The sequence below is a fragment of the Perognathus longimembris genome, chromosome 13 (assembly GCF_023159225.1).
Source record: "Perognathus longimembris pacificus isolate PPM17 chromosome 13, ASM2315922v1, whole genome shotgun sequence".
In the NCBI taxonomy this organism is placed as follows: domain Eukaryota; kingdom Metazoa; phylum Chordata; class Mammalia; order Rodentia; family Heteromyidae; genus Perognathus; species Perognathus longimembris.
Window position 1 is genome coordinate 21708536 of NC_063173.1, and position 12449 is coordinate 21720984.

Sequence of the window (12449 nt, forward strand, 5' to 3'; positions counted from 1 at the left end):
AGTACAGTGGGGGTGTGGCTCAAGTGATAGAATGCTTGCCTAGCAAGCCAGAGGCCATGATTCAAACCCCAATACCACCAACCAACAAGGAAAACAGCTAACAAAAAGCAACTAGAAAAACAAACAAACAAACAAAAAAAAGGAATTGAAATTTCCCCAAGGAAAAAGAAATTGCTTCTCTGAATTATAGCCTCAGTTCCCACCTGAGAATTTCCAGCCTTCCCTTTCTTATGGCTGCTCTATGGATTTTGCTAGTCAGTCCCAAGAATCCTATAAACTAGTTCCTTCCAATACATCGATTTAAATTTATACACAGGTTGAGTATCCCTTACCCCAGATAGCTGAGGTCAGAAGTGCTTCAGATTTTGAATTGGGAGGGGATATGTTGGAATGTTTGCATATATAACACGATATATCTTGGGCAAGTGATTCCAGTTTAAACACAAAATTGATTTATGTTTCACATATACTTTAAATACATAGCCAGAAGGTAATTTTATGCAGTAGTTTTGCTGTGACTGCATTTTGACTGCCACTCACCTTATGAGGTCAGGCATGGAATTTTCCACTTGTGTGATGGTAGCATTTAGACACTTTTAGATTTTGGAGAATTTCAGAGTTTGGATTTTTGGAATGCCCAGCTTCTATCTCTCCATATTTATACATACACAAATATACACATAACATATACATCTGTATATTTGTGTATATAAATGCATATATATGTATACATATGTATGTGCATACACACATAAATAAATCATATAAATGCATATGCATTTATCTATATGTATATTTTCTGTGTTAGAATCCTTCCTGATAAAATTGGTATACCATATTATATAATTTCTTGTTTTTTTGCACATCAGGCTGTGAAAATTATTAAAACAGAAATATTGCCTATCCTGTTCACCTATATATTTCTGGTGTCTAGAATATAGTTATATGCTCAAAAACTTATTAAATGAATGAATGATGTCTACTCAAATAGAGGAATATGAGAGGCACGATATGAAAGTTCTGAATACAGTGTAGGTAATTCTAGTTTGCGAGCTCTAGGATTGGAAAGGGACGGGACTTAAAGCTTTCTAGATGCTGCTAGTAAATTCTGTGGAATGCTAAATAATTACGGTTTTCTTCTTGGGAAAGTCATTCTTATGGTAATCCAAAGGAGGATTCATCATGTTTTCAAAGTTGTAGTAAACACTGAAAGCAAGCAAGTAGATTCTAGGAGTTAGTAATCTAAATCTCAAAGAAGGTGCAACAAAAGTTTCTGATATAGCTTAGTAACAATAAACATTGATATATTAAGAAATGTAAATACTAAAATATCAAGTAGCCCATCATCACATACTATAGGAGACTTATTTCATTGTTAAACTCCATTGAAAATATGAAAATGGAGTTCATTCTGATTCAGCACAAAAGATTATAACAGCCTAATATGATAATTGCAAAGGAATGAATCAGAATCTTGGCACCTATTAAAGGACAAACATTACCTTGTAGGTCTTCAAAAGAGGGGGAAGGGATGCCAGAAAAAAAACTGATGACATCAAAAGTTTTTAAATGCTAAAGATATCCTTTAAATTTTTTTCTTTAAGACAGCAGTTGAATTGTGCCCTAAACCCATGTGTCATCAAAGAGCTTTGAAAGCTGGTTATACCAGCATCATTTAGGTGCTAAATTGACACATTTCTTCCTTTCCTTCCTTCCTTCCTTCCTTCCTTCCTTCCTTCCTTCCTTCCTTCCTTCCTTCCTTCCTTCCTTCCTTCCTTCCTTCCTTCCTTTCTTCCTTCCTTCCTTCCTTCCTTCCTCTTCCTTTCTCTTTCTTTTCTTTTCTTTTTTGTGCTGGAACTGAGGCTTGAACTCAAGGCTTAGAGCTCTCACTTGGCTTTTTTCCACTTCCCATTGGCACTCTAATCACTTGAGCCATGCCTCAAGTCTGGCTTGTTCCCAAGGTCTCTTGGATTTGTTTGTGTGGGCTGGCTTAAAACTCCAGTCCTCAGATCTTAGCTAGCTAGGATTATAGATGTGAGCAACTAGCATATGGCTAAAGACACATTCTCCAAGATCTACCTGACACCAGCTGACTCGGACTCTCCAGAGATCAAGTCTGAGTATGACATGTTTACTATGTTCTTCAGGTAATTTCAATGTCCAGTAAGTTCTTTCTTTCATCTAACTAGTTAAGGTCAGCTTCCTGAAAGATGCTTTCTGTTACTTATTCCTTTTACTGGAAAAATTTCTGTAGTTCCTTTTTATCTATTAACTCTCTTATCTTCAAATGGCATTTAAATAGAGTATATTATTTGGTTAAATCATGAAACTGATTTTTGAATGGAGAAGCAACATATTGTTTTGTTTCTCTCTACCCTGATTCTTTAGATAATGCTTTGCTATATCAATTGTTCTTTCAGACAGAACAACAGATGCGTTGATATTCAAATACAAATTCTCAGGTGAGCCACATTGTTGGTAAGAAGATCTTAGAATACAGTTTTCCAAGAGGTTGTCATAGCTTATTTACATTGAACCACAACAGGGACTATCCTGGTAATCTTGACATAACAAAACTCTTGACTCAATGCTTTACAAAATCAAATCTTAGGCTTAAAACAAAAATTGAGTTCCCAAGATCTAGAGTTCAAATCCCTACTTTACCACTAATTTACTTTCAAACCAGTTGCTTTACCTCTCCACATCTAGATGTGTGTGTGTGTGTGTGTGTGTATGTGTATGTGTATGTGTATGTGTGTAATGCAATGTGGGTACTACACAAAAGATACAGATTTATAAAGATCTAATTGTATTAATGGAATTTTAAGTGAAAAGAAACAGAATAATGTGCATAGGATTGATCCTACTTTTGTTAAAGCATATTGCTGGTGGCAGTGGCTCACACCTGTGATCCTACCTACTCTGGAGGCTGAGACCTGAGGATCGAGGTTTGAAGCCAGCCCAGGCAGAAAAGTCTGTGAGACTTTTATCTCCAGTACCACTCAGAAAAAGAAGGAAGTGGCACTATGCCTCAAGTGGTAGAGCAATAGCCTTGAGCACAAATAGACGCAGAGATAGTGCCTAAGCCCTTAGTTCAACTCCTAGAACAGGAAAAAAAATATGCTAGGTACTCCATTTGTATCATTGTATATGGAAGAGAATTTTCTGGAAAGAGAACAAAAAATTAATAATAGCATCTCTGGGATATGAGCATATAGAATCTAAATGAGGAAATAGAAAACTATATTTTATTTTCTAAATATCCTATATTCTAAAATTTGGGTATGGGTTTACAATACAAATGTGTTTCAAATGCATCCAAGTAGTACAGATTAGCTATAAAGTATCAAAGTAACCTTTATATTCTAAAAATAAATAAAAGGATATTTGCCTTCCTTAGCTAATTATATTTGTTCAAGACAACTACCACATACATGAACATAGTCATAGACTCAAACACATTTGAAGTCAGGCAGTCATGAATTTCATCTGAAATACTAAAAAATTTGATCAAGGTTAGTTGTACCATAAGAATATGAAGAAAGATAAGGAAAATAATATAGCAACTTTTGCCTTTAACTACCTACTCCAGTTTTCAAATTGCCTATGAAACAAAATACACTAGTATAGCCCCTGGGGAAACTACATATGATAATAGAAAGGAAAAATGTTAGGTGGGACCCCACGAACATTTACTCTACCCCAAACTATAAGATTTGAAAACCACTTGACTAGTGTATTGCTCAGGCTGTGGGGAAAATTACTCTGGTTATCTAAACATGTATAAACTACGGATTAGGTTAGGTGATTAGGGTGGAGAAAAGACATTTTAGAGAATGAAATTTGTCCTGTATTATCTGTAACTCAGATGGAAATGCCAAGATAATTAAGACAGTAATATCAAACCAAGAAACTCAATACAGATTTGATGATTTCATGTTATTGTTGTGTTTAATGATTGGAAATCATTAAGCCTGCCTGACTTCAAATGTGTTTGATTTGAAAATGTGATTATACAATCATGCTGAAGAAACTTTCATTAAAAAAGAAGGCAAGACAGTAAGCATGATAACAGTCCTTAAGTAATAACTAACAAAGCTTATAGAAAAAAATAGCAGACCTCAATGAGTGTATATAAAATGTTAAGATATTAAACTTTTCGTGCATTCCAACTTCTTACTCCCTCCGCTAAGCAATAAGAGAATAAGAGCTTTTATTTGGTCAAGAAGACTAATGTTAACTCCTCTGTTCCACATATTTTACCTGACATTAAGAACAGTAAGATGTTATTCTTGCTTTCAGAGATGTTGTTGTTGTTGTTTCTTGTCCTAAGCACAGGACATAGTAATTGCTCTGTAGTTGCTCAATTCAAATAGCATTGATTTTAATTATATACAATTACTCAAATATACCTGACCATATTTCTTATAGTTTTTTTTTGATGTTTTTATTAATGCTCGTTAGTTTCTGTTAGCATTATAATGTGACTGGAGATTTTTAGAAATTCCATCACTACTCTTCCAGAGTAAGTGCAATCAATAGTTTTGGTGTGGGGCTACTTTCAAGCTATTTAATTAAAAAAAAAGAATTAATATACTATAGTTTTTTTTTAAGGTGGAGTCTTATTATGTAGTCTAGCCATGTTGGCCTTATCATCTTGCCTCTACCCCCTGAGTTCTGGGATTACAATGTGAACTACTATACCTACCTACTTTTAATGCTTTAAAACTTTCACCTATTGTCTATTTACTCATTTGTTGATTCAAGCACAAGAGTAACTGACACATTTTAGGAGCTCAGTAAGTGAAATGTTGATTCAATAAGCGAGTATGAAGTAATTAACAAGATATTGCAGAAATTTAAAATGAAAAACTGTCAAAGGAAAAATTATGATTTAAGAAGTGAAGGAATAGATCATAAAACTATAGGAACAGCTGTGCTCTTAAACATTTAAATTAGTCAAAAGGTGCTGCACACCTACTATCTAAATCTGGGTTTCTAAGTACCATACTCAATACAAGGCAGGAATCCTTGGATAAATGGGTGATTCTGGTCTGAAGTAGGGATAAAACACAGGATAAGTCCATAACATCCTGTAGTGCCAGAAAGTAAGAGCTCAAGTGCACCTAACTATGCCACTAAATGGACTTAGCAACTCTGAGCTACCAAACCGAACATGGAAAGGGAAAAATAGTAACTGTGTTAAGACGAAAACCTGGAAGATACCAGATTAACCGAGTGATCAACATTAATATAACCCGCAACATCATGGACTGCCTGATATAATACAATAAAGAATTCACTTAAATCATGGATATTCTTCTCCAATATTTGTAACTTTAGTCCAATCACAGGAAAACATCAGACAACTCAATTTAAATGGCAGTTTGAAAAAAATATCTAGCCAGTGTATCTTAAAAATCAAGGTCATGACAAGCCAAGAAAGACTGAGATGTAAAAGAATCAGAGAGGACTATAGAGACCTGACAATGAAATACCACATGGCATCCTGGAGAAAAAAAGGATATTAGTGGGAAAATATTGCAAGTAATTCTACATTGAAGAAAATAAATGAAACTATGAAAATAAATTCTATAGCACCATTAGTATTACTGTGTTCATGCAAAGTCATCATCTGTTAAATGGACTAAATTGAAAGGTATATAGGAACTCTGGATTATTTTTTGCAACTCCTCTGTAAGTCTAAATTAATTTCAAAATAGACAGTAAAAATAATGTTGTATAAGGCCTGGATTATAGTGTGCATTTGGGGAGCAGGAATGCTTGACTGATCTTAATATATGAAAAGATTACATGATGGAAGCAAAAACTTGGTGATAATCATCCAATTGACATCTGTCATGTATTGGACATTAGGTGCAAGGCTCTTAAGTATATAATCCTCTCAGCAATTAGCAAGCAATATTATTAATCCTTATTATATGAATGAGTGTGCCAATTGGGCTATGTTAGTTGGCTGAAGAATGGGCAAGAAAGCTGGGAGTCTCTGTTAAGATTATGTACAATTAATATACATTAATAATTATAATTTTAAAAGGAAACTGGAATTCTTTCATAAAATTGGATTAGCAGTGATGCTCAGAGGAACTTGTAGCAGCCAATGACCAGTCTTGTTTTAAAAAGTGAAGGAATTTCATGACATATCACCACTTCACACCTCCTCCTTACCTACGGACTTTCCTCTTCAGGCTTTTTTTCCTACATGGCACAATTTTTTTTTGAGATGAGGTCTTGCTGATAACTGGTGTTATCACCTCTTTTGTCATCTAGCTGGTGTTGAACTGATATCAAGTGCTCCTTCCACTCTAGCCTCCCACACATTGGGACTATAAGCATGTGGTACTAATTCTGGCAATATGGCATTACTGAATAATGTCACTCACACATGCATTCACAAACACATATACACACAAGTACAGTGGCAGTTTTGTTAGTTAACCCACCAAATGTGTTCTAGTTGAGATTCTGCTAGTCTTCCATGTTTGTACCAACCTTTACTAATGAGCAGTAATTGAAAACCACAAAGACTGCAATAAGAAATTAGAGGTCATTGTATTTGATCACTGTGGTGATTATAATGAGGTTTCTAGCATCAAGGAAAAGCTTAATGGGGAGAAATCTGGGATAAGAGTGATTTCCAGTCAATGTTCAGATTGCTCTTCCTCCCACACATTCCCAAAAACCATTTTCATGTCATAAACCTAAAGCCTCAGAACCTGAGTCTTTTGGCAAGTCTTTAAAAGGATGAATGAGATCAACTATATATAACTTTATTTATCCAATATGAATATCTACCATGGACTAGCAGGCATGTGACAGGCAATAAGCTAATGCCATTGACAGTCTTGCTATTAAGGTCACTCACTTGTGTGGAGATAGCCACACAAATACAGATCTAATTTTCATGTTAGCAGCAATTGATTTGAGATGAGAACAAGTATGATAGGATACAGAAGAGAGATTCTCTTCTTTGGAGGGAAAAGCAAAATGAGTAGATATTAGTCTTAACCTTGAAACCAAAGAACAAAGAGGAAGAATACTTAAGTAAGATGGTAGGCATGTGAAATGCTACTAGAATAAAAGCATGTCTTGTTTCATTTAAGTTCTTGTATAGTTGTCTCAAGTACTGCTGTTGGGTAGGGAATAAATGAGATGGATGTATCCTCCCCCTCACAAAAAAAAAGGATATATTTTAACCTCCAGGAATTCAGAATGAGATTTTATTTGGAAATGGGGTTTTCATAGAGATATTTGTCAAGCTGATGTCATTAGTCACTAGCTGATACCTGGTTTCAATATGGTGTCCTGATACAAAGGGAAACTAGGATACATTATAGACAAGCACAGAGGGGGTGAGATCAGAGAGATTCAGAGAGAATACCAGGTGAAGACAGAGGATTGAAGTCAAGGAATGCTGAAAGTACTAGCAAACCAGCAGCATCTAGGAAAAGGCAGAATAGGATTCCCTGCAAATTTCAAAGCCAGCATGGCCATTGATTTGTGTCTCCATAGAGACACAAATCTCATGTTACAGAACCATGAGGTAATACATTTATGTTGTTTTTAACCATACAGTTTGTGGCAGTTTGATTCAGCAGACCTAAGAAATGCATACAGGGGCTGGGGATATAGCCTAGTGGCAAGAGTGCCTGCCTCGGATACACGAGGCCCTAGGTTCGATTCCCCAGCACCACATATACAGAAAACGGCCAGAAGCGGCGCTGTGGCTCAAGTGGCAGAGTGCTAGCCTTGAGCGGGAAGAAGCCAGGGACAGTACTCAGGCCCTGAGTCCAAGGCCCAGGACTGGTCAAAAAAAAAAAAAAAAAAAAAAAAAAAAAGAAATGCATACAGGGAGTCAGGAAGTAGCTGTGAGGATTCTGTACTATCCTTAATATATTGTCCTTCATTTTATACTTATGAAGGTTTTCTTTGAAAGTCATAAATTATTGGTAAAAAGAACATGAAAACAATAGAGATTTGAGGATGTATTAGTTTCAATTACAAATAACTAAGAGCCTATACCAAAAGATTTCTGTCTCATATAATTATGAGTGCTGTGAATCTCTGTCATTTGATAGAAGTGTGTGTGTGTGTGTGTGTGTGTGTGTTGTGGGGCTTGAACTCAGGGCCTGGGCACTATCCCTGAGCTCTTTTGCTCAAGGCTAGCATTCTGCCAATTTGAGCCACAGCATCACTTTTCAGTTTTCAGGTGGTTAATTGGAGATAAGAGTCTCATGGACTTTCCTGTGTAGGCTGGCTTTGAACTGTGATCCTCAGATCTCAGCCTCCTGAGTAGCTAGGATTACAGGCGTGAGCCATTAGTGGCTAGCTGATCAAGGCTCTGACTGCATTTTACTGCAGTGTTTCATAGAGTTTTCATATATAGGTTTCTTCTTTGAGCTGTCATAATTCCAAGCTTAACTTCATAATGTACCATTAAGAGCAACTGTGACTTCTTATTCTCAGCCAAGACTTTGAGGTTCTGATGACCATTTCTGACTCCATGTGTATATTCACTAATTAACTTAGGTCTGTGTCATGAATCATCTGTGGCAGGAGGGAAAGATTTACTCGAACGGGATTTTCCTGTTGTTCCCATTAGTCTCAACTATGTAACAAACACCCCCAAATTTAGTGACTCAAACAGCAATTCACTTACTCCTGATTCTATATATCTTGACATCTTAACTTGGGACTGTTGGTTGGTACCATTTATGCCATATTATATACTAGTCAAATACATACATCTTCTTATGAACATATATTAATTGAACAAAAGAGTTTCATTGTGTTATTTCCAAGTACCCACATCTTCATGGGGAGAGCTAAAAACTTTATGATCAGTTAAACATGTTTACTCCTAACCTTATTTCAGGGGAGAGGTTGATCAATCTCAAACAAATCACATGTCTCCTAGATAAATGGAGAAACTTGGTTAGAACTAGGGATAGAATCTAAAAGATAAATAAAATTTGTTGTCCTAAATTTATTCTTCAGATTAGAAAAAAGGGAATAAAATCTTTGGGCAGAGACTAAAGGACATCAAGGATATCTTCTAATCTGGCACTCTAAAGTGGCTATAACTTGCTGGACTTAACATTCATTGAGGGTAAGAGTAAACAGGAGGCCTTGTTTTATTTACTCAGTTGTCCTTGAGCCAATGAATAGTGGTAGACTAGGAATAACAAATCAGAGGACAGAAGCTAGCCAGTATGGTTACCATGTTGAGACATCACTTATGATTATCTTGCTCTATTTTTTCCTGGGGTGAGATAATTTTCTAAATTTATAATTTTCTACTATGAAATACAGCCAATTTAAGATAGATTTGTAAAATTCAGAGGCCTTTCTCCCTAAGTCTATGTCATTAATATTGAAAATGAATAAGCACTATATTTTAAGCAAATGACTCACAGGTATATGCAAATCATTAGTGTAAATTGAACTAATTTAATATGGAAAGAATTTTGATATATATCATGTTATGTAAGTCACATGCAGAAGTTAAACTTGACAAGCTCTTTCCCCTATAAATTATGATAAGAAGATAATCACAAGCTCAGAAGATTTCTGCTACTTCCTTTAAATAGATGAAAGATATGTAGTCTGACACTTAGAAGAGTTGAGTTTTCAAAGACAGGGTTTTACTTTCATGTTAGTTTTATCAAGTATATTGAAACAAATTGCTGAAATCTACCTGTGTGTGTGTATATATATATATATGGCCGCACACCTAGGACTGTGGAATTATCTTTTTTTTTTTTTTATTTTTTTTTTGGCCAGTCCTGGGCCTTGGACTCAGGGCCTAAGCACTGTCCCTGGCTTCTTCCCGCTCAAGGCTAGCACTCTGCCACTTGAGCCACAGCGCCGCTTCTGGCCGTTTTCTGTATATGTGGTGCTGGGGAATCGATCCTAGGGCCTCGGGTATACCGAGGCAGGCACTCTTGCCACTAGGCTATATCCCCAGCCCCGGAATTATCTTTATATAAAAGAAGACCCCAAACCTGTAATACATCAAATAGTGGCCTATTCACTTACCAAGCAATAGCACAATAGTTTTCAACATACACTTATGTCACTCATATGTATTACTGATATAAGGAAGATGTGTTACATAGTTTATATATATATATATATAATAATGAAATATACTGTAATTCCATAGTCAATTGATCCTAACATAATTGTCTTAATTTTTGTTGGACTCTTATGTCTATAGACAGTCTGTGCTTATAACTGATGAAAGAATATTGTTCTGATACGAGCATGATAAATACTTTTTGTTTACATAAATATAACAAAAGTGAAAGGATGAAGATGTATTAAATTTCAGTCACTAGTTAGTGACAAGTGACTTGTTTTCTGAATAGAACAATGATTGATGATACTGAAAAACTGAATCCTCAGTTTTTATGACTTGGTTACAGAAATGAAATGCTTTTACATTTATTCTCCTTTTAATATTTTTCAATACTATCTGGAGATAGTTAAGGCAAGACTTAGTATTTTAACTCTTAAGTGCTAACAATGAAGAAAACAAAAAAATCAAGTCATGATTGGTAATTTGCTTTTATGATATAGGTATTCCTATGGTCACGTTCAAGCTACCAGTGTGACACATTGAATGGTAATTGGGAAGAAATGTGAATAGCACATCACTCTTTACTATTTCTATCATACAGATATGATAGAAATAAAAAGCACAGATAATACTGACAAGTAGTAAAATAAACAGTAATCTTAAATAAACAAGAGTTTTGAGTATTTATTACCTTTTAAATTGTAATCAAATTATGTTTGTGTAAGATAATTTTATTAGTGGTTCAATGGAATTTAATAAATGGCTTGTAATTTCTGAAAATTTAACCATCAACTCTCAGAAACCAATATGAGTCAAGAACAGAACAACCACTGTCTACTACTCTTATAATGTTGTCTACTCCAATAATCTTCAGAAACTTCTGAAGAGTATCATAACCAGATAATATGACAGCCCATATCCAAGTTCTTCTCTCAGATTATCCTTGTCTAGAAAATAACTATTTATACATGACAGACTTTGGAGTGGTGTGACTACCTTTACTTTGTTAGTTAAGCTCAACAGACCACATATTAGAAGACTTTTCTCTTACCATCCCTTCAGCATCTCTTCAGATTCATCTCACAAAGTACAATCTTGAAGGAATATGAAAGCATCATTTGTGAATGTAATGAAATGGATATGATTCACCCTTTCATGTATTTTTTAATTCACAAACACTAACTTTTGGTTATAGGCTTTGAAACTCTCCATTAATAATCAGCTCATAGCTGAGTCATGCCTTCATTTTCTTAGACACAGGCTAGAGTAGCAAGCTAACCTGCCTAAGGCCTTTCTTGCCAAATCCAAAGTTGGCAAAGCAGAAAGAGAAATAGAACAAGAAATCAGATCTTTTTGGGCTGTGCTGTATGTTAAATTGCATACACATGTACATGCATACATATACTACTGCATATCAGGCAAAAGATAGAACTGTTTGGCTATTATCATTCTTCTGGCTTTCAGAAGCTATATTTATTTTTCCAGAAGCTATATCTCTTCATCCATCAAGGGCATGCAGTGAACATGAAGCCTCCTATAGCTGTTGTATTTCAGTAGGTGCCTGGAAGGCTTGTGAATCAGGGGGTTTTCTTGGGGGCTGAGGCCCTCTGTCTTTCTGTAACTAGAGACCCAGGTGAGACTTCTATATTCCTTGTGTCTCTATATCCTAAGGAGGGTCAATCCACCATGATAACAAGGAGAGAGAATTTATATGGGAAGTGGAGAGACTTCTGCTTCTCCCAAAAAATGAGGGAATCACTGAAAATCTAAGCCTTTACTAAAGCAGAGATAGTCAGAGGTCATTCCTGTCCACACCATGTTTCCAATATAATTCCAGGGTTTTGAATACTTTTCTCTTGAAAGCACCCTAAGGAAAATAAACTTTTTTTTCAAATTGTAAATTGGACTATTTTTTTAATTAAAATTCATTGACAAGGTGTTGTGCAAAGGGAATAATAAGGCAGTGAATACATTTCTTGTGATATCTTACACAGAAAATAAACTTTGTAATTCTTCTAAGCAGCTTGCCCTTCCTTTGTTTAACTTCAGTGTTTCTAACTTTTGAGACCACTCTGCTGTGTCTTGATGGGTCTTTGGGGAGTCCTATAATGGGCATCTTTGTTGTAGGGCATCTCCAAAATTGGAGTAGTATCACTGTTTCCATCAGTATCTACATAGAGCAGGTAATCAAAATGTCAGATCAACATAAAAATAGCTGATGACCTGGCAGGCCCCAATCCCTGTCCTGTGATGAAGATAACAGATCATGTCATGATGACAGTGGACAACATCTCCATATATAGTAGAGATTGGCAAAGATCCCAGAAACTACAAATTTTGTTCCATA